General features: G+C 46.0%; 1 protein-coding gene across 1 annotated transcript in view; it reads left to right on the forward strand.

The window, feature by feature from the left end:
- Window positions 1–24283, forward strand: part of LOC137545217 (serine/threonine-protein phosphatase with EF-hands 1-like) — a 134643-nt gene that overhangs the window by 10081 nt on the left and 100279 nt on the right. The window contains exons 3-4 of the mRNA XM_068266341.1: window positions 11382–11479; window positions 13413–13583. The gene's annotated coding sequence lies outside the window, so the exon portion shown is untranslated. The remainder of the gene's footprint in view (window positions 1–11381; window positions 11480–13412; window positions 13584–24283) is intronic.

The raw sequence follows: 24283 nt of genomic DNA on the forward strand, positions 1-24283 counted from the left end.
AATTTCCACATTTTTTTTTCCACATTCACTAAAAAAATTTCCGCATGTTTTACGCATACAGTAACAATGCAAAAAAAAAAATTGGGGAAGCGTGTAATCAGGTAGCAAACGTGCAGAAACCATGTGGAAAAAAAGTGGCATTAAATAAATTGAAGTCCAGCAAACAGCGCTCAAGGCTCCAGACTCCATTTAAATCAATGGGAAGCAAAATATATCACCTAAATAGGATGGGGTAGGAGGCACCCGGAGTACTCGTGACACAGAATGAAACTTGTATTCAATAAAGTAGGTGGTTATGTAACTTAAGGTATAGTAATATAGGATAAAAATACATATGGTCCTACCTGAATGAGTAGACCATCGATAGAGTAAAAAAACATAAACTTTATTGGCACTAATGACACGTTTCATAGCAACCCACTTCCTCAGGTCTTATACCGTGCCCGATATGAGTAGTTGAAGTCTATGGCCATTGAGGTAGGACCATATATATTTTCATATATATCCCATCCGATCTACATTTTACCCCGATCCCAGTGGTTACCACCCCGGAAGGTGGACCTGTTTTATGGAGTAGCGACCACACATACCTGAACACAAGGCCGAGTGGGGACGGTACGTCCCCACTCCCGACATGCAAAGATGAGTGGCTTCTGCAGCCCACCATTGAGTATATCTGACACCTATACAGTTGTCGTCAACCACTGCCTTACGATACTGCACCAGATTGGGCTCCCGGGCTCCTTCCGTCCTTTTTTTCTATCCCCTCCACCACAAATCTATCACCTGGTACTTGTAGGTGATATAAAATCGGTAGTTACGTCACAAACAATGTGCCCCTTTTTTCTTTGTGAATTTCGATTTTTTTTTTTTGTGTGTGGAAATTATCGACTTTTGCCGACCATTTTCCACATTATCTGCGCACTTTTACCTCACTTTTTACGCATGCGGTAAAACGTGTAAAATTTTGTGGATGTAAAGATGGTCTTATTTCAGTCAGTAATTTACCGCTATTGCATTTCCGCATGCGGAAAATGATTGTGCATCAAGCCCAATGTATCTCCTTTTCAGTGGGCTCTATTCACAATCACTCATGCGGTAAGAAATTTTTTACCGCTATATTACCGGCAGTGATAATGTCCACATTTTTTCCACATTCAGCATGGGCAGCATGGTGGCGTAGGGGCAGGCCCGGATTTACATCACAGGAGCCTATAGGCACAGATGTCCTGGCACCTTTAACCTTCGCCCTTCATGAACCTACAAACTGCCACCACGTGTGGTGTGTGACACGTATGCTAGCTGTTCTTCCATCCTTCCTCTGCCCGTCATAGGTAGCTACAGGTGTCCCTTAGTATTAGGTAGCCAGAAGCACCCTCAGTATTAAGTATTGGTAGGTAGAGTAACCTCAGTATTAAGTAGTGCCCCTGTCTCATCAGTGAAGTAACCATTGAGTAGCCTTTCATTTGCACTCTCGTCAGGATTATGCATAGGGAACGGGAGGGAGGTGCTCGGGGAGTGAAGCGAGCAGCCTTTTCATCATCGGGTGCCTGTAGGCGTGTGCCTACAGTGCCTTATCATATATCCGGTCCTGCGTAGTGGTTAGCGCTCTCGTCTTGCAACGCTGGGTCCCTGGTTCATATCCCAGCCAGGTCAACATCTGCAAGGATTTTGTATGTTCTCCCCGTGTCTGTGTGGGTTTCCTCCGGGCACTCAGGTTTCCTCCCACATCCCAAAAACAGACATAAGTTACAGATAAGTTAATTTGGCTTCCCCCTAAATTGGCCCTAGACTGATACATGCACCACACGATATAGACGTATGACTATGGTAGGGACTAGATTGAGCCCCTCTGAGAGACAGTTAGTGACAAGACCATATACTCTGTACAGTGCTGCGTAATGTGTAAACATGCAGAAACCATGCGTAAAAAAAAAGTAGCATAAAAACTTTACAAAAAATAAAAAAAAAGTCCAGCTCAAGGCTGAAGACTCCATTTAAGTCAATGGGAAGCGAAATATATCACCAAGTACTTGTAGGGCGCACGTATGAATTGGCCGCCGCGAGACTTGGGCGCAGGACATAGCCGGTATATGGCTTATCCTGCTACTGCACAAGTTCCTGGCGGCATAAATACTATTCCCCCTCCACGTCCACGTGGATAGTGGGGAATGATATAATTCGGCTTCCAGCTATTGCTGGAGGCTGAATTCTAGTGTTTTAAGAGCAACTTCAGCTCCGTCTTCTGACGGCGGTGAAGTTACTCACAGCCGCAATTCCTATTACAGTCTATGGTGACGCTGGTTGCGCCCAAATCTCCTACACTGATATTACAGAGCCCGCTTGTAGGTGATATAAAATCGGTAGTTAACTCAGAAATAATGCGCCCCTTTTTCTTTGTGAATTTTGATTTCATTTTTTTTTTTAATTTTTTTTTTGCAGTAATTACCGACTTTTGCTCACTTTTACCGCCATGCGTAAAATTTTGTGAATATCAAGATGGTCTTATTTTAGTCGGGAATTGACCGCAAGTGCAAATGATTGTGAATAGAGCCCAATGTCCAGTGTATATGTTACGGCCAGAACCCGAAGTGTGGCCACTTCGGGTTCTGGCCAGTCAAAACTAGAAGTGGCCGGCTGATCTGGCCAGTGTGCAAAATGCGGATTCCTTGCAGACTTTGGCCGGCCAGAACGCATTATGGCCACATGTGGCCAGCAAAGTCCCGAAGTCCCCGCCACCTTCTGCCAGCTCCCCGCCTGTCTAAGCGGCGGTGGCGGCTGTTGCATGCAGAAGTTCCGATCAGCTGCACACCGCCGCCCAGATATTCCCCAAGCACCGTCTCTTCACAGGACCCGGCTCCGGCTGGGGCTGTCTTTCATGCTGCCGGGCCGACTGCATTTATCACTTTGGGACTCGTGCAGTGCTGTTCCATGCTGTAGCCAAGACACCTCAGGACACCAGAATACCACTTTCCGTGGGGAGCACAGCCAGGGGGGCAGGTAAGGGCGCTCAGACAGCCTGGGGTCACCCCTAGTAGAAGGAAATTAGGAAGGGCTATGGGGCTTGTGTCACTTCCATAAGGACCCTCAGTGTATGAATGTCATAGAGGCCATTGGTGACCACACGCCTGTCTCAGAGTGCTAAAAGATAGCAATGTCATTACACAGCTGCCTGTATATGTATGGAGAGCACAGTGTAACTTCATAGAGATCACAAGAGAATCCTTCACAGGAAGTAGAATTAAAGTGGAACCTAGCCCTTGCACAGGACAGAAGGAAAACAGAGAAATGCACCCTGTATGTCTAATTCCCCCTCATCTGTGACTAAGCACAAGGGTAATTTGATCACCCAGGCATGTCAGCTGGCTGCCATGGCAGAGCAGCTAATTGGTAACCACAGGATGTTTAGAGAATGTCTAATTCCATGAAAGCAGGAAGTAGATAAACTGCAGATTTATTGCAGGATTTGTATCAGCTGTAACAAAGAAATGTTTTCCTGTAACGGTTATTGTGCTGTTGTGTATTTTTCAGAGCAGAGAGGACTTCTGAGTGCCATTCATGGTGCTGGATGTTCTGGGATTTGTTAACTTTGGACTTTGGCCAACTGACTTTGGCCATTTTGCAAACTGGCCGGCCAAAGTCAGAAATTCCCAGCATTTTGAACTTTGGCCGACATCAAATCGGCCAGTTCTAGAAATGGCTGGCCACTTCCCACTTTGGCCGATTTCTGGTTTTGGCCATAACATATATAAGCTGTGGGCTATAGTTGGTCAGTATTCAGGAATCAGTCTGAGGCCTGGTGCACACCAAGCGTTTTTGGTAGCGTTTTCAAAAACTATGCCGCTTGTGAAAACGCTTGGCTACTGTATCTCAATGGGCTGGTGCACACCAGCGGTTTGAGGTTTTTAGCAAACCGCAAACGTGGCTCCTGCAGCATTTTTGCGGTTTGCAGATGCATTTCTGCCTCAATGTAAAGTATAGGAAAAGCACAAAACCCTCTGAAAAACGCTAGATCAGAGCGGTTTTCCAGGCGTTTTTGTTAGAGAAGCTGTTGAGTAACAGCTTTACTGTAACAATTTATGAAATCTGCTACACAAAAAGCTCCCAAAAACGCTAGGCATGTTTAGAAAACCTCTCTGAACATGCCTAGAATCGCTCTGAAAATCTGCTTCAAAAACATCTAGCGTTTTGCAGATCTGCTATAGGTTTTTGGTGTGCACTGGGCCTGACAAAGGCTTCATTGCCGAAAGCTCACTGCTTTTCTTCTAAGTTAGCCAATAAATGGTATTATCCTGATTCAAAACGTCTTGCTTTTATATTGATAAAACCCTGCAATAAATCCGCAGTGTCTCCTTCCTGCTTTCATGGAAACAGACATATTGTTCATACTGAGTTTACCAATTAACTCTCTGCTTTGGCAGGCAGCTGACACAGCTGGGGGATCAAATTATAATTTGTGCTTAGTCACAGATGAGAGAGAATTAGAACGGCTAAACTCCCTAAATACATACAGGGTGCATTTCTATAGGCTTTCCTTCTTTCCTGTGCAAGAGTTCAGGTCCACTTTAACGTCTGCCAAACTCACAAATAGGGAAGATCGATAAGATGCAAATATTTCCAAGTTCATGCAGATTTATGTACATTTTTATGCAAATATATGCAGCTTAGAGGATCTGTAACATAAAAAGATCCCCTGGGGGGTACTCACCTCGGGTGGGGGAAGCCTCCGGATCCTAATGAGGCTTCCCACGCCGTCCTCCATCCGTCAGGGGTCTCGCTGCAGCCCTCCGTGGAGTCCGGGCAGCGGTGACGTCATTATTTACCTTCCTGGCTCCAGCGCAGGCGCTCTGACGGCTGTCGGCTCCGAACTACACGGAAATACCCGATCGCCGTCGGGTCTGCTCTACTGCGCAGGCGCAAGTTTCCGGCGCCTGCGCAGTAGAGCGGACCCGACTGAGATCGGGTATTTCCGTGTAGTTCGGAACGGAAAGCCTCCACAGCGCCCCCCGCTGGAGCCAGCAAAGGTAAATATTAAACTAACAGTCGGCACAGTCGCCGGCTGTTCGGAGGGCTGCGGAGAGACCCCCGTGGGACAGAGGACGGCGTGGGAAGCCTCATTAGGATCCGGAGGCTTCCCCCACCCGAGGTGAGTACCCCCCAGGGGATCTTTTTAATGTTACAGAGTCTCTTTAAGGCCTCTTTTCCACAAACTGTTTACAGGCAGTGAAATGCCTCTCAAACTCTCACAACTGCTTGCTGCTGCCTGGTAACTGCTTGCTGCTGTCTGGCAACTGCTTGCTGAGCACACAGCTCAACAGTTCATGGAAAAGAGGCCTAAAAAGTGACCAATCAAGTCCCACCCAGGTTGAAATTGATTGGTCAATTTTCAAGCGGCATATATTTGCACTAACATTTACATTAATCTGCATGAGGCTGGGAACACACTTAGCAGAAATGCTAGCGTTGCGGAAAACACAGCGTTTTCGCCTGCAATGTTAGTCAATGGGCTGCATCAAAAACCGCATATAAAACGCATATGCAAACTCGACGTTTCCTGCACTGCTAAGTGTGCACCCAGCCTCAACCCAGAAATATTTGCATCTCATTGATCGTCTTTGCTCACAAACATAAGGCCTCTTTTCCATGAACTGTTGAGCTGTGTGCTCAGGAAGCAGTTGCCAAGCAGCAGTGAGCAGTTACCAGGCAGCAACAAGCAGTTACCAGGCAGCAGTGAGCAGTTGTGAGAGCTTGAGAGGCATTTCACTGCCTAGAAACAGTTCGTGGAAAAGAGGCCTAACATTAGTTCCAAGTGGCAGACAGGCAAATTACCAACACAAGCTCAGGTGTGTGTGTGAGGAGAGCGTGGCTGTTGTCAACAATAGACCACACCCACCATAGCCAATTTTAAGGCCAGGAAGGTAATAATCTGCAGCCATGTGGCTTTAGGAAAGGGAAGAGCTGGGAGTTTGTGGTTGGTGAAAGTAGCAGGTTAGTAATGTTTCTTGTAGTCAAGGCAGCTAGCTGTACATTAGGTGTAATTATACAATAAACGTTACAGTAATTTGTTGCACATTTCTGAGTCTTTATATTATTCAACAGGATTAAACAGTCTCATTATGATAGTAAAGAATGCATGCTAGTCGAAAGTATGACAATTGACTCAACAGTGATGTAGTGGTGGATTACTATCCAGGAATTACTATGTATTACGATCTTTCTTTGTAGTGCTGGGTCTTTAAAGAGAACCCGAGGTGGGTTTGAAGCATATTATCTGCATACAGAGGCTGGATCTGCCTATACAGCCCAGCATCTGTTGCTATGCCAAACCCCCCTAAGGCCCCCCTGTACTCTGCAATCCCTCATAAATCACAGCCACGCTGCTGACAAACAGATTGTCAGAGCTGGCTGTGTTTATCTCTATAGTGTCAGTCTGCTGCTCTCCCCGCCTCCTGCAGAACTCCAGTCCCCGCCTGCATCCCTTCCCTCCCTGCTGATTGGAGGGAAGGGACGGGGGCAGGGACCGGAGCTATGCAGGAGGCGGGGGAGCAGCTGAGACTGACACTACAGATGTAAATACAGCCTCACAGCACAGCTGTGATTTATGAGGGATTGCAGAGTGCAGGGGAACCTTAGTGGGGTTTGGGATAGCAACAGAGGCTGGGCTGTATAGGCAGATCCAGCCTCTGTATGCAGATAACATTCTTTAAACACACCTCGGGTTCTCTTTAAAGGAACTCCGTGAAGTGCCCGAATTTAAAAGAGAGGTCCCGCAGCGTCCTCCTGGCTCCTGTCCTTCAGCCTCCGCTGGCCCCCCGTTACCGGCGACACCTGGGCCTAGTGTCGGCTGGCTCTTCCTGGTTAATGACGCAATGCCTCATCACGCCAGCCACTTCACGTTGTCATGGTAGCTCGCGTGACAGGTCTGTGCACGTGTGGAAAACCCGCGCGTGTGCAGACCTGTCACGCCGGCCGCTGTGATGATGCATTTCGTCATTAACCAGGAAGAGCCAGCCAACACCAGGCCCGGGTGATGCCGGTATCTGGGGGCCGGCAGAGGCTGAAGGAGAGGAGCCAGGAGGACGTTGCGGGACCTCACCACCTACGGTGAGCTGGAAGAAGCCCCAGGTAAGTGCATTTTAAATTCGGGCACTAAATCTGGGACAGAATAATACATACACGGTTAAAAAATTATTATATAAAGGTTGGTTAAAATACTGCATTTGGGTTAGACTATTTTTCTGAATGCCCTGTTTTTGTTTTTTTCTTTTCACACATGCAGTATGAGCTCAGTAAATTTTAAAACCTGCATGACTATTCACTAAGCTATTTACCGCATGTATTTGATTATTGCAGTGCATTAATTGTTTTCATTACTGGCATGTGAAGTCCAAGGTGTATATATAACTAACTATAAAATTAAATTTTGTATTTTAAATTGCTACCTAATAAAAAAAAATTGAAGGAAATACCCCCCCCCCCCCCCCTTTCTGCTTTGTTTCCTCCCTTCTGTAACATTACTGAATGGCTGTTTCTCTTCTGACAGTTTCAGGCCAGAGGTTATGTACCGAACATCTCACTTTGGCCTCAATTCACCAAGCTTAACTCCTGTCTTTAATAACTCTTCAGAGCTGTTTTACAGTTATCACAATTATATCACCATGGTGATAACTGTAAAACAGCTCAGAAGAGTTATTAAAGACAGGAGTTAAGCTTGGTGAATTGAGGCCTGTGTTATTGCTTATGAATTGATATAAGTGGCACTTATGTTAAGCCAGTTCTTTACCTCACTAGTCGGTAATTATTTGCTTTCCATATGGCATAAGATTTGGTGAATTGACCTTTCACAAAACATTCAGTACAATCAGTTTTCTACTTTAACACCGGCAGTAATGCTTAGTGAATAGCTTGTGATGCATCATAGCTAATGTAGTCTTGCAGAGACAAGATTGAGAAACACTGCTGACCCTTCATAAATCCGTGTATAAACACTGGGGGCTCTTTTCCACTAGCAAAAGAAAATTGCAAGCATTGTGCTTTTTTTTTTTTTTTTTTTAATCAGTTTTCTTATGCGAATGCGATTTTGCATATAACATATTGTTATTGGTTACTGCACAATCACTTCAAAAATAGCTCCAAAAAGTATTTGCAATTTACAGAAAATCGAATCGCTACAGAAGGAAAATACTTTTCATGATTCCTATGTTATAGTAGCAACCCTAGCGATTAAAAATCGCTAGCAGTTATGATTTTGCAAATTGCACTCAGTGGAAAAGGGCCCTAGGAAAGAGGGTTCAAATCCATAACCTTGTCCTGAATGATTTGGAACAGAGCTAAAATCTCCAATAAAATGCACTGTGCTGTCACCTGAAACATCAAATCAAAATCCTTATAGGCTTTAGTAACTGAATGTACACACCTTGAGGCCCCTTGTACACTGTGCATTGCACCGTAGTACTCTCTCCCACCTAGTGGCGTAGCTAAGGAGCTGTGGGCCCCGATGCAGGTTTTACAATGGGGCCCCCAAGCACTCTATACATAACGATGCACACCAAAACCTGTCAAGGACAACCGCAGTAATCATCAAAGGTCCGCACCATCCAATATTCAAGTTTCTTTATTTATAGCTCTTAGTAAAAAGACATTAGTAAAAACAGGTCTGCATAATGACGCACAGGCGTTTCGACCATTCTGTCTCAAATCATTGCAGAGACTTACTGTAACGATCGGTGTCAACACACAGAGAGAATCTGATTATTGGTGATCTGCAGTATCACCAAGAATACAGATCTATACCTGATTATGGATGATCTGCAGAATCACCAATAATACATAGCACTAACCTCTGGACACCTCTAGATATATACATGTGGTGTGTTTGGTGTAACAGTATGACTTTGAGCAACCCACCTGATGAACAGGTGACCCTAAGCAGTACAGAAGATACTGCTATGGAGGGTACAGAAACCTTCCAGCAGCCTGAGACTCTCTAAGGGGTGGAGTCAGGCTGAAGGTAGGAAGGACCAGAGAGTGAGTGACACCTGAAGGTGGATGTCACTGACTGATCTTGAAGCCTATCTCTTAAGTGGAGAGAGATAGCTCTCGAGGTCGGGCAAGCCAGGTCGGCAACACACGGACAGATAAAGTACAAAGACAGAAGGCTGATTCGGTATCCAAGACAGGTAGGGATTGGCAACGTGATATCAGATATGCGTGGTACCGAATCAGAAAGCAGAGGGATAGTCAGGAAAGCAAAAGGTCATAGCAAATAACAAACAATGCCTTGTCTTGGGTGTGAGGTCCGTGGTCTCTACACCCTGGAACTAGTCTGAAGTATAACAGAATGATAGTACAAGTTCCCTAGTCTTGGGTGTGAGGTCCGTGGTCTCTACCAGTGTTGCCAACTCATCCCTTTAATTACTGACACATATGAATTATACAGGTTTTGTGGCTAGGTAGATGCAGTTAAAGGGATACTGTAGGGGGTCAGGGGAAAAGGAGTTGAACTTACCCGGGCTTCTAACGGTCCCCCGCAGACATCCTGTGTTGGCACAGCCACTCACCGATGCTCCGGCCTCGCCTCCGGTTCACTTCTGGAATTTCAGACTTTAAAGTCTGAAAACCACTGCGCCTGCGTTGCCGTGTCCTCGTTCCCGCTGATGTCATCAAGAGCGCACAGCGCAGGCCCAGTATGGTCTGTGTCTGCGCAGTACACTCCTGGTGACAACAGCGGGAGCGAGGACACGGGCGTGCAGGCGCAGTGGTTTTCTGACTTTAAAGTCAGAAATTCCAGAAGTGAACTGGAGGCGGGGCCGGAGCATCGGTGAGTGGCTGCGCCAACACAGGATGTCTGCGGGGGACCATTGGAAGCCCCGGGTAAGTTCAGCTCATTTTCCCCCGACACCCCTACAGTATCCCTTTAACCACTTGAGGACCCACCCTTTACCCCGCCTTAAGGACCAGCGCTGTTTGTTGGGATCTGTGCTGGGTGGGCTCTGCAGCCCCCAGCACAGATCAGCAGGCACGCAGAGCGATCAGATCGCCCCCCTTTTTTTCCCCCCTATGGGGATGATGTGCAGGGGGGGTCTGATCGCTCCGGTCTGCAGGCATGTTGCGGGGGGGGGGGGGGCACCTCAAAGCCCCCCTCCGCGGCGAAATTCCCCCCCCCCCCCTCCCTCTCCTACCTGTCATGCCCAGTGATCCGGGCTGCACAGGACGCTATCCGTCCTGTGCAGCCAGTGACAGGACGTCCCCTGTCACATGGCGGCGATCCCCGGCCGCTGATTGGCCGGGGATCGCCGATCTGCCTTACGGCGCTGCTGCGCAGCAGCGCCGTACAATGTAAACAAAGCGGATTATTTCCGCTTGTGTTTACATTTAGCCTGCGAGCCGCCATCGGCGGCCCGCAGGCTATTCACGGAGCCCCCCGCCGTGAATTGACAGGAAGCAGCCGCTCGCCTAATTAGCCTGCAGCCGGCGACGCAGAACTGCGTCGCTGGTCCTGCAGCTGCCACTTTGCCGACGCACGGTATAAACGTGCGGTCGGCAAGTGGTTAAGGCACTGATTATGTGCAAATAGCCCCAGAACCTGTATAACTTAGATGTGTCAGTAATAAAAGGGATGAGTTGGCAACACTGGTCTCTACACCCTGGAACTAGTCTGAAATAGACCAGAATAACGCAAGCCATCTGGCTCAGTGTGAATTCCCAGGTCCTCCTGGTTCAAACACACTGTTGGATCTGACTAAGGTCTGAGTGCTTCCACGTAGTGATCGCAACGGCAGACAACCCGAGAGTGGCCAGCAGTAACCATATATAGCGCAGTGCTCTCTGGCGCCACCCTGAAGTGATCAACCAATGGTTACCAGCCTGGTCAGCTGATCCCTCCCTGGCCATCACAAAAGTTCTGCCTTTCAGTGTGCGCGTGTATTCCTAAACCTGTGTGAACTAACAGGCTCAGCCACACCAGCTGTACGCCGCTGCGTGCAAACCGCCGCGCTGGCCGCGGAACCAGCCGCCTTGCTGTCAGTACATGCGGCGGCTTTTCCGTGTTCTGTCATGTCACTAGATGCACGCTTCCGCGTACAAACCGCCACGTTGGACGCGGAATCAGCCGCCTTGCTGTCAGTACACGCAGCGGCTTTTCCGCGTTCTCTCACACTTAAGAGCAACCCGCCAATAGGAACGGCCCGATCCCATCGCGATGCCATTTCCGTGGGGGAAGTTTGAAGAAGCGGTTTCAAACGTTCCGACTTAAGAACGGATTCAAGTTGAGAACAAATCTACAGTCCCTATCTCGTTCTTTAACCGGGGACTACCTGTACAATCATTTGTGGGCACCAGTTTTTAATGCTGTAGTCACTGTAGTTTTCAATTTCTCTCAGCCTATAGGATGAGATGGATCAGATGTCTGTGTACTGGTGGAATCTGGTGGAAGGCAATGAAAAAAAAGGCAATGAAAAAACTGTTGCCGGAACAAACTGTGAGTAAAGCTCAGCTGTCACGCACAGTTCAGTTGCATGTTTATATGAATTGTTAGGGCCCTTTCACACAGGCAGCTGACAAGCGGTGAAGTCAATGCCTGTCAGCTGCTCTCCTGCATTGGCCGGGCACCTGGTACTGGATCTGTACAGGCGGCGATCCCACGGAGTGGGATCTAAGCGTGGCTGCAGCCATACTAACTCAACATGTCCTAGTTATCTGCGGCCCAGTAACACCACCACAACTCCAACGCTTGACATGAGTGGTGTGACGACCTCTGCTCTGCAATTCTGCTGCATTCAAATTGCACTGGCGGGTGGCAGACAGACTGCTCAGCAAACGTGCAGTTCAAATGTCCATCTCAAAGGGGCCTTAGATTGCTTGGCCATAGGAATTGAACTATAAATTTGCTGTACCTCCTCTTAAAGTGGTAGAAGACCCTGACATAATATTCAATAAAAACATGTTTTTCTACTTTTTTTATATGCCATACGGTTAGCATATTTGTTTTTGTGCATAAGTATTATTCATTTAGAAATTATATGTTCCCAAAGTAAACTTTTTTTTTTACTCTGAGAGCTTACTTTGCATTTTATTCATAACTGCTTTCAGAGCTGGGACAAGGTCCTCCAGCACCCAAGGCTGAGACACCAAAGTGCGCCCCTCCATCCCTCCCACCCCAGCCGTCACACACTGATTGCTATTAGACTAAGAGGGCCACAGGGCCCACAACCTCCCCAACACCTTAATATCTAGTTATCTGGCTTGCAGTCACTGCTATGTATCCCCTTTTCTTATTTCTTTCTGCTTAATACACAATTAGGAATGACAGCTGAATGAATTGTGCGCCCCCTCCTACACTGCGCCCTGAGGCTGGAGCCTCTCCAGCCTATGCCTCGGCCCGGCCCTGACTGCTTTATTCATAGTCTAACTTAAGCATAAATGCTTTCTGATTGTCTCACTGTCTTTAGGAGACACCGCACTGTCAGAGAAGGCTTTGATTACATTCCTCACTTGATACAATTAAACTCAAGATAACATTATCTTAAAGTTCAGATGTGTCCAGCTCTGTTGGCAGGGAAGCTTCTAAGGTCTGTTAACCCTTTGAATGCTGTTCTAGTAAAAAAAAAATGCTGGTTGTATATAATATGCTGTAAATAATCTATTAGAGCAAAGTAAAAATGCTGGGTGTTCCGCTTTAAGTGCAAACATTTTAGCTTTTTTTTTCTTTTTCATCATTGTGTAGTAGATCCACTGGAGTTCAAGTGAAATGGATGGAATAAATTTACACTTTTGTGCAGACTTATAAACTGAAACCGAGGGAGGGGGGCATTGCTGTCTTTAAATGGGCCTTCCATTTTCTTAAAATAAAAATCATAATTAAAAGATTTATTGTGAAAATCATAATTAAAAGATTTATTTATTTTGTCCAGAGTAAAATGCAACATGTCTCCTATGTTGCTGTGAAATCTGACAGAACAGACAGGGCTGGACTAGCTCAACTCCTCATGGAGGGGTTTCTCAAGGTTATCTTTAGTTTCAAAATCCTTTAGTGAATGGCAGTTGCACTGTCCAACTGCCATGTGTGCAGCGAGACTGGCCAGCATCTTTGTGTAAAATCCTTTTCGGGGAGTGTCTTTATAAAGAACTAGTCTATCACCACCACCACAGTGCGTACCCACACCGATGCACGCATAACGCCCGCCCCGTCCTCCTTCTCCGCGTCATCCTCCCAGCTCTGCGCTGTCCCTGTTGCCCTAGCAACCAAACAAAAACCCATTGTACTTAATCGCACCCACTGCACTGAATGTTGCGTAGGTGGTGGTAAGCATGTTACAAAGTGGACATTACACCGCAAGTCACCACTGTGAATAGGGCCTTTATCTCCTCCTGCTGTATAACTTCCAATGTATTTGCAATTTTTTTCATTGCAGATAAATGCTTGAAGGAACTGGTTGCCAGGATGTTGGATTGTGGCTATTTTGAAAGTGTTGCTGATCCACCCATAGAGAAAAAGCTGGCAATCCTGGCAGAGGAACCACCAAAGAAGCCACCAATGCCTGAGCTTGACAAAGTGACTAAAACTGAACTTGTGAAAGAGCCAGGTGGGTCTACTGAACGAACTTTTTTAGAACTTTTAGAACTTTTAGAACTTTTAGAACTTTTAGAACTTTTAGAACTTTTAGAACTTTTAGAACTTTTAGAACTTTTAGAACTTTTAGAACTTTTAGAACTTTTAGAACTTTTAGAACTTTTAGAACTTTTAGAACTTTTAGAACTTTTAGAACTTTTAGAACTTGTAGAACTTGTAGAACTTGTAGAACTTGTAGAACTTGTAGAACTTGTAGAACTTGTAGAACTTGTAGAACTTGTAGAAGTTGTAGAACTTTTAGAACTTTTAGAACTTTTTTTTTTTTTTTTTTTTTTTTTTTTTCCTCTCCTGGGAAAATGTAAACTGCAGCCATCCTTACACTGTTTATGGTAGGGTTCTCAAACTTTGCACAGTTAGTCACTGGGTGACTGGGATTAATATTCAGAAAAGTGGGTGGAGCTTACAAAACCCAATCAAAATTTACCTATTGATTTTCAAGGGGAAGATTTAATTGCTGTCATTATTGCGCTGTTGTATGGACATTTACTTTACCCCCGCCCCCCAAAGACCAGGACATTTGTCACAAAAATGGCAACTGCAGCTTTAAAGAGAAACTCCAAACAAGAATTGAACTTTATCCCAATCAGTAGCTGATACCCCCTTTATACATGAGATATCTATTCCTTTTCACAAACAATCAGGGTATGACTGATATTGTGGTAAAACCCCTCCCACAAGAAACTCTGAGGACCGTGGTACTCCTGGCAGTTTCCTGTCTGTGAACCTTGTTGCATTGTGGGAAATGGCTGTTTCCAACTGCCAAAAAAAGCATGCGGCAGCTACATCACCTGCTAACAGTAAAAATGTCACCATGTAATGTCAGAATGTAAATCAGGGATTTAAACTATTTTACAAAGGGCAAACAGACAAAATTTATACATAATTATTGTAAAAATGAAGCACTTTTATTACATTTTCACTGGAGTTTCTCTTTAACCACGTCCCGACCGCCGTATTGACAATTGGCATCCGGGAAGTGGACCCCGCAAGGACCGCCGTATTGACAAATGGCGGCGGTCCTTGTAGGGGCATGGGCGGAGCAATCGCGTCATCCGTGACGCGATCCTCCGCCGCCGCCTAGCTCCGCTCACCCGCCGCAACATCCCGCCGGCCATACGGCAGCGCCGGCGGGATGTTAACCCGACGATCGCCGCATACAAAGTGTATAATACACTTTGTAATGTTGTAATGTTTACAAAGTGTATTATACAGGCTGCCTCCTGCCCTGGTGGTCCCAGTGTCCGGGGGACCACCAGGGCAGGCTGCAGCCACCCTAGTCTGCACCAAGCACACTGATTCCCCCCCCTGCCCCCTGATTGCCCACAGCACCCCTCAGACCCCCCCTGCCCACCCCCCAGACCCATGTTTACACCCAATCACCCCCCTAATCACCCATCAATCACTCCCTGTCACTATCTGTCAACAATATTTTTTTTATCCCCCCCCCTGCTCCCTCCTGATCACCCCCCCCATGTACTGTATGCATCATCCCTCTGATCACCTGTCAATCACCTGTCAATCACCCATCAATCACCCCCTGTCACTGCCACCCATCAATCAGCCCCTAACCTGCCCCTTGCGGGCAATCTGATCACCCACCCACACCAATAGATCGCCCGCAGATCCGACATCAGATCACCACCCAAGTGCAGTGTTTACATCTATTCTCTCCTCTAAACACCCACTAATTACCCATCAATCACCCCCTATCACCACCTGTCACTGTTACCCATCAGATCAGACCCTAATCTGCCCCTTGCGGGCACCCAATCACCCGCCTACACGCTCAGATTGCCCTCAGACCCCCCCTTATCAATTTGCCAGGGCATTATTTACATCTGTCCTTCCCTGTAATAACCCACTGATCACCCATCAATCACCCCCTGTCACTGCCACCCATCAATCACCCCCTGTCACTGCTACCCATCAGATTAGACCCCTATCTGCCCCTAGGGCACTCAATCACCCGCCCATACCCTCAGAACGCCCTCAGACCCCAGCCCTGATCACCTCACCAGTGCATTGCTTGCATCTATTCCCCCCTCTAATCACACCTTGAGACACCCATCAATTACCTCCTGTCACCCCCTAGCACACCTACCCATCAGATCAGGCCCTAATTTGCCCCGTGTGAGCTCCTGATCACTCGGCTAAACCCTCAGATCCCCCTCAGACCCCCTTCCGATCACCTCCCCAGTGCATTGATTGCATCTATTTTCCCCTCTAACCACCCCCTGAGACACCCATCAATCACCTCCTGTCACCCCCTAGCACTCCTATCCATCAGATCAGGCCCAATACAACCTGTCATCTAAAAGGCCACCCTGCTTATGACCGGTTCCACAAAATTCGCCCCCTCATAGACCACCTGTCATGCTTATACCCCTGAACAGTCATTTTGAGACATTTGGTTTCCAGACTACTCACGGTTTTGGGCCCGTAAAATGCCAGGGCGGTATAGGAACCCCACAAGTGACCCCATTTTTAGAAAGACACCCCAAGGTATTCTGTTAGGTGTATGACGAGTTCATAGAAGATTTTATTTTTTGTCAAAAGTTAGCGGAAATTGATTTTTATTCTTTTTCACAAAGTGTCATTTTTCACTAACTTGTGACAAAAAATAAAATCTTCTATGAACTCACCATACTCCTAACGGAATACCTTGGGGTGTCTTCTTTCTAAAATGGGGTCATTAGTGGGGTTCTTATACTGCCCTGGCATTTTAGGGGCCCTAAACTGTGAGTAGTCTTGAAACAAAAATGACCTGTGAAATCCTAATTGGACTTTGGCCCCTTAGCGCAGTTAGGGTGCAAAAAAGTGCCACACGTGGTATCGCCGTACTCAGAAGTAGTACAATGTGTTTTGGGGTGTATTTTTACACATACCCATGCTGGGTGGGAGAAAAAAATCAAGATTGTCATTTACAGAGATATTTCTCTCACCCAGCATGGGTATGTGTAAAAATACACCCCAAAACACATTATACTACTTCTCCCGAGTACGGCGATACCACATGTGTGGCACTTTTTTGCACCCTAACTGTGCTAAGGGGCCCAAGGTCCAATGAGTATCTTTAGGATTTCACAGGTCATTTTGCGGCATTTGATTTCCAGACTACTCCTCATGGTTTAGGGCCCCTAAAATGCCAGGGCAGTATAGGAACCCCACAAATGACCCCATTTTAGAAAGAAGACACCCCAAGGTATTCTGTTAGGACTATGGTGAGTTCATAGAAGATTTTATTTTTTGTCACAAGTTAGCGGAAAGTGACACTTTGTAAAAAAAAAACAATACAAATCAATTTCCGCTAACTCCGCTAACTAGGAGTACTCGACAACAAGTTAAATAATCGTACTCCATGCCAAGCCGCGGCAGCTAAAGCGAACAAAATTTTGGGATGCATTAAAAGGGAAAGAAAAACTCGAGAGGCTAGCATAATATTGCCCCTGTTTAACTCTCTGGTAAGGCCACATCTGGAATATGGAATTCAGTTCTGGGCACCACATTACAAAAAAGATATTGCAGTTTTAGAGCAGGTGCAGAGACGAGCTACAAAATTGATACGTGGGATGGAAGGTCTCGCTTACCAAGAAAGGTTAGATAAACTGGGTTTATTTAGTCTAGAGAAAAGACGCCTTAGAGGAGATCTAATTAACATGTATAAATACATCAGAGGGCAATATAATAGCTTGGCGGATGAGCTTTTTGTCCCTAGGCCTTCTCAAATGACTAGAGGACATGATCTGCGCATGGAGGAAAAACGTTTTAGCCATTTATTTAGGAAAGGGTTCTTTACAGTAAGAGTGATTAAGATGTGGAATGCATTGCCACAGGAAGTCATTATGGCAAACTCTATACCTGCATTTAAAAGGGGCTTAGATGCTTTCCTTGCGTTGAAAGACATCCATGGCTACAATTACTAGGTTATGCCTAATGATGTTGATCCAGGTATTTTATCTGATGGAATTACTCTGAGCTAATCTTTAAACAATGAGCAAGGCTGACACTCCAGGAGTGTTTCACAGGACTAACCCTTATGACCAGCCACATATATATATATATATCTCTCTATTATATATATCTCTATATATCTATCTCTATCTATCTCAAGCCTACAAAGGATGTGGCTAGGCAATTTGCATGACAAACGTATGCAAATTCCTCAGCAGCAGTAAGCTGCAAAACTGACAAAAGGTCTCTTCCAGAGACCTGCAGAATGCAGACCTGAACAGTGGTCAAAAAGCTGCCTGCCTGCGCAGGCAGCTGAGCAGATCATTACAGTAATAAATTAGTCTGCAATGCCAGGAGAACTTTACTTGTCTGAGGGCACTGTGTCAAGAGTAAAGTTTGGTGGAGGGGGTGCAGGGAGTTGCAGTATAGAGTGGGGTTGTTTTTCAGGAATTGTGGCTTGGCCAATTAGTTTAAGTGAAAACAACTCTGAATGCCTTAGGTTACCAAGACATTTTGGACAATTTCATGGTCCCAACACAGTCCCATGGACTGTGCACTAATGCACAAAGTACGTTGATGATGAACAAGTGTGGTATGGAGAAACTTGACTGGTCTGCATAGAGCTTTGACCGCAACACTGTAAAACACCTTAAAGTGGAGCGGTTAGCCAGATTATGCCAGGAAAAAAACCCCACATATGTAAGTAGATAATTACTTGCTCTACTTACATAACAGATATATTGTACTGTCCGCACTTTAATTTCAGTGAATTTTATACAGTAAAATAATGAGAATCCTGTTCCTGGCAGGGGCCATTTTGGGTCCCATAGTCTGAAGCCAATCCTGATGTAATTTTTCCCCTTACTTCCTCTCCCTTCCCCGCATCCCCCCTTGCCACCCCCCTCCTTCCCGCAGAATTAGAGTGTAGCGGAGAGAAATAAAGGCAGCGCACACAAACTCACCTGTTCATGGTTCCAGGCGCTGCTATATTCTCTGCACTACCGCCGGCGGTAGTGCAGAGTATAAACGAAAACTCCAGCGCCTAAAACCATGAGGTGATTTGGTGTGCGCTGCCTTTATTCCTCCCCGCTGCAATCTGTAATGCTGCAGGGAGGAGGGAAAATGCCAGGGGGGTGATGCGTCAGGAGTGCGGGGCAAACACGGATGGTGGCACACTACAGGAGGCAGGCCGACAGGTGCCGGCCCCCTTCCCTGTGCCCTAGCAGCCTGCAGGAAAGGATATGACCGATGTTGTGTCAGCACAATCCGGCAAAGTGAGGCGGTCAATCAGAGAGGGACAGTGGCGTGGAAGGGGAAAATGTGAAGGGCAGAGGCGTTAGCTGTATCCAGGGAAGGGGAATAGTTAAAGAAGGGGCGGAGAGTGAAGGAAAAAAAAACTGGCATGCATTGCTACTTCCTTTGTGCATCAGATGCACGAATTAAGTGAAAGGGGGCATAGTGAATGATATTCTTATGAAACAGAAAAGTAAGATTGATTTTGAACTTTTGGATGCCTTTTTAACATCCTTTTTACTTATTTAACAGATAGAAAAAGAGAATTGATTTTGGATTTTATGCTTAGAGGAGCTGTTAGCTATACTATCTCAGAAAAAAACACATATATAGAAGTAGATAAGTATTTGCTCTACTTACATAACCGATGTATTGCACTGTCCATGTTATGATTCCTGTGAATTTTATAAAGGAAAAGCAGAGAATCATATTCTAGACAGTTTCCATATTAACTGTGGCTATTTTGAAGCCAATCCTGATGCAAGTTCCTCCCTTACTCTCCTCTGCCTGATTTGCCTGCCATTCACTATAGAAAGTGCATTGTCTCAGCATGAGAAACATTGGCCAATCAGAGAGAAACAGAGGTGTGGGAAGGGAAAACAGGAGATAAAGAGGCTTCAGCCAATCAGGCTGCATTAGTTAAGTCTGGGGGGGGGGGGGGGGGGGGGGAGGAAGTAGAGAAGCAAAAATGAACAACCCAGCATGCCCTGAAACTTCCTTTTTGTGTACCACATTTTGTGTGTACCAAATAAGTCAGGTAAACTGGGGAATGATCACTTATCAACAAGAAAAGAAATAGTGATTTTAACTTTTGGATTGCCTGGTTAGCATCCCTATTTGTTTATCTGATAAAAAAATAAAGAACTGATCTTTGATTTTATGCCCGACAGTTACACTTTAACAGTAACAGTTACTATTTAAAGGTGATGACTGCGAAACAGGTCCTCTCATCCAACATTAGTGATTGACCTCACAAATGCTCTTTTGCAAAAATGGTTAAAAAAATCATATAAACACACTCCAAAACCTTGTGGAAAGCCTTCCCAGAAGAAATAATAATAATAATAATAATAATAATAATAATAATATAATAAACTTCTTTTGTAAATTGCTAACATACTTTGCAGCACTGTACAATAGATAGGGGAGACATTACAACAAATGTTACAATGACATAACAACGATACACAGAACTGTGATACAATAATAAACAATGGTGGGCAGATTGCAAAGTAGGGATAAATATAGAAGACAAGTGAGTCCATATGGTGGTGGAGAGGAGTACATGGGCGAGAGGACCATGTTAAATAGGCTTACAATTTAAGGGATGGGGAGAGGGACACATTAGTTGATGCTGTTTTAGCTACACATGGTAGGCCAACTCTATATTATTAAACAGTAATGTATCTCTATACCACTGCTGTAGTGCCATTGCTCATCAGTCCTCTTGTATACTGGTGGTGGATCCCGGCATGGTTTTTAAATAGTCTGCCATATTTAGTACCAGGTTCGTTACATTGGTGACTCCAACTTGCTGGCTTTATTCAAGAATAAAGTGTAAGTAAACAGAATGCAGAAACCAAAGAATACCTGTATATTGGTTCATCACTCTAACACCAGCCCAGAATATTCTTATAGTGGCTTTACTGCTCTCCTAGCTTTAAAGGCCTGCTGCACTGCCATCTTTCCAGGTACAGCTAATTGGGTGTCTGAGTGGCCAAAAAAGAGGCAAATGGTGAGGAGATGGACTTCACAAACTGGCCATTCCACTTCTGTAAGGCCCGGTTCACACTTGCGGTTGTCTGCCAAACGGACCGGATGACCTGACCGGATCCGGACCGGATCCGGATCGGAACCGTACGGTTCTGATCCGGATCCGGTCAGGTTGCATCAGGTGTTCATCAGGATGCGATCCGGATCCGTTTGGCAAAAGTTAAGTACAAACCAAATAAAATGTTGGGGTCTGGGAGGTCAGCAGAAGGGGGACCTGTGGAATCAGGCCCTCTGCTGTTTAGCACTCACCTCCACCTCCGACATGCTGCCAACATCTCCAGCTCGTGTAAAGTCACTGCTGCTCCACTCCAAAATGCTTGCCCATGTGTCCCCATCCAAAATCGCCGCAACAATCCGCATAGGAAGTGGGGTAGAACATCCGGATTTTTAGCCAGTGTGTTGTGCGCTCTCCGGTTCTCATTGCTTTGTATTGGCCGGATGGTGCAGTCCGGCTCCGCCCCGGATACGGCTGCCGGAGGAGCCGGACCCAAAAATAGCGCATGTTGGAACGGACGCCGGAGTCCGGATCCGGTCCGGCTCCGGTCCGGCAGAACGGACGCATGTGAACGGACGCATAGGCTTTCATTGCCATGCCGTGCGTCCGTTCCGTCCGTTCTGCAAGCGGTCCGGCTCCGGCACGGCGATTCCGGACGGCCACCGCTAATGTGAACCAGGCCTAAAACTCCAGAAACCAGTGATGAGGCTAAACTGCAAAGATATAAGGCATTTTATAATAATGTTCACAAATGTAGGTACCTTTTGGTGATTGCATCATAATATTTACTTATTGTAAGGCCTGACAGGTTATGTCCCCAATCAGTCTCTATGCCCCAATCTATTGCCACGGCTCTGAGCCCGGCCTACGGTCTTCACCTATAGACAAGCCCCTGTGTGAACAGGACACGTTATTTGTCTCCTGACTACGGTTACCTCCAGGTCTTAACGTGCAAGGCATACAGACTGAAAGAGAGGACAATAACCCACCAGAACCCTGGTGAGGAAAGTACACAGTTCAATAGTTCATAAGTATCACACAGGGCTATTACCTTGATTCAGGAGCATGAGGCCCTAAGCGTTGATTGCCAGTAATGACAGGAACAGGCAGTGAAGGATCCAGGCAATATAAGAGAGAGTTCATGCAAGGTCCGCATGCAAGGTTATTCAAGCAACAGACAAGGATTAGTTCAAGTATACTAGAGTGTCCAGTAACAAGCAATGGCCGGTCCAGGGCGGCAGGCAAGAGTGTCCGGTAAACTGTCAGAGGTCGGTCCAGGCGGCAGGCAAGTGTATACAGTAACAAGCAGAGGAGGCAGCAGACAAGAGTATCCAGGAATCAAAGCAAGGGTTAACATCAGACAAGAATAGTCAAATACAAGCCAATGGTCAAGATCCAATAATACAAGAAAGTGAGTGCGCACCCAGCAACTAACCACAGCTATGCTTACATTGGGCGATGACTGGGAGCACTCTGCAGGTTTAAATATAACTTTCATCCAATCAGTGGCCGGCCACAATCCGCACAACCAATCACACAGCGGTACGCCTACCTAGGTGTCACCTGTAACGTCAGCTGACACTGCGCTGTCAGCTGACCGGAGTCAGCTGACTATTTACATCTGCGGCGGGCGTACTGGGAGCTGGGGAAGCTGAGGAAATCCACCTGCTGGCCAAGCAGCGGAAACCCTATGTTATCACTCCCAATATAAACCTGCAGCAAGTCTTCACTGCGAGCAGCAACACCTGATTACTGCTGCTTGGCCAGCAAGTGGATTTATGCCCAGTGCACACCAAAAACCTCTAGCAGATCTGCAAAATGCTAGGTTTTTGAAGCAGATTTTCAGAGCAATTCTAGGCATGTTTAGAGACGTTTTCTAAACATGCCTAGCGGTTTTTGGAATGTTTATGTGTAGCAGATATCTTACAGTAAGGCTGCTTTCACAGTGAGACGTTACAGGCACACGTTGGTGCAGCCTGTAACGCTCCCCAACGCACAGCAATGTAACTGCAATGGGCACATTGTAACGCGTACGTTAAAAAGGGGCGCTGGGAAAAAAGGGCGCCGGGTTTTAAACGATAAACATGGATAACGTTTAAAAATATAATGTACTATATTTCGTTTAAAAATGTTTTATAAAGTTATAAATCATTAAATAATGTGCATGAAATTGGCAATTGTGAAAACGTTAATCTTCCGTTTAAAAAGTGAAACGTATAATAACGTTTAAAAAAAATAGTAAGTAACCCTCCCTGTACCAACCCCTAGACCCCCGTGTTGGTGCCTAAACCTAAGACTCCCCTGGTGGTGCCTAAACCTAAGACTCCCCTGGTGGTGCCTAAACCTAAGACTCCCCTGGTGGTGCCTAAACCTAAGACTCCCCTGGTGGTGCCTAAACCTAAGACTCCCCTGGTGGTGCCTAAACCGAAGACTCCCCTGGTGGTGCCTAAACCGAAGACCCCCCTGGTGGTGCCTAAACCTAAGACCCCCCTGGTGGTGCCTAAACCTAAGACCCCCCTGGTGGTGCCTAAACCTAAGACCCCCCTGTGATAAGCATTAATAACGTGTGAAAAAAATATTGTGCTGGTTTTCGTTTAAAAATAATGTTGTAAAAAAGATTGTACTGTTTTTCGTTTAAAAATGTTTAAAAAATTATAAATCATAAAATAATGTGTAATCATGAGAAGCAGTTATAAAACAGTAAAAGTCTCCGGGCGCCGCTTATAAAACGTTATTTTTCTCCGGCGCCCTTTTTTCCTGTCGGGCGCCCATTAAACGATATTTATTATGGGAGTGAATGGCGGCGCCCGATTTGTCCACTTGCCTCAGGCGCCCGAATTTACTGTTACCCATTGTAACACTGCACGTCGATCTAAAGTGCAGCATGCTGCGGCGTCAGAGCGGCTTTGCCGCGTTAGCCTGCTTGCACGGGCGCAGTGATCTGCTCTGTGCTGACATCACTGGCGGGACCACGTGATGCGGAGTGTTCTGCTCACGTGGTCTGCACCAGCGCATGCGTACTATAGTACGCATCACGGACACATCAAAGAGCCGCTTAACGCGGCTCTTTGCTAACGTCCTCTGCCACCACCACCATGCGTTGCGTTAGGTGCACGTTATGCGACCTTAACATAGCACCTAATGTCTTAGTGTGAAAGAAGCCTATAGCTGTTAGTGAACAGCTACTGTAACAAAAACGCCTGGAAAACCGCTCTGATCTAGCATTGTTCAGAGCGGTTTTCCACTTTCCTATACTTAAACATTGAGGCAGAAACTCCTCAGAAATCTAAAAAATGCTGCAGCCCCCCGAGTTTGCGTTTGTGGAAAAAACGAGCCGCTCTGGTGTGCACCATCCCATTCACTTTCATTAGCCAAGCGGTTTTCCCCCTGCAAGCGTTTTAAAAAACACTTCAGAACTGCTCTGGTGTGCACAAGCCCTTACTCAGCTCTCCCAGCTCCCAGTCCGACACTGCTGTAGGATGTGCTATTTATTGGGGTAACTGAAAGCAAAAAAGTCTCCGACCTGCACAGTTCCAAAATAAAATACTGAATTTATTGAAAAAAAGTTAAAACATGAGTTGCCAATAGCACTTATGTTTAAACTTTTTTTCAATAAATTCAGTATTTTATTTTGGAACTGT

Source organism: Hyperolius riggenbachi, chromosome 2 (assembly GCF_040937935.1).
Source record: "Hyperolius riggenbachi isolate aHypRig1 chromosome 2, aHypRig1.pri, whole genome shotgun sequence".
Classification (NCBI taxonomy): Eukaryota; Metazoa; Chordata; class Amphibia; order Anura; family Hyperoliidae; genus Hyperolius; species Hyperolius riggenbachi.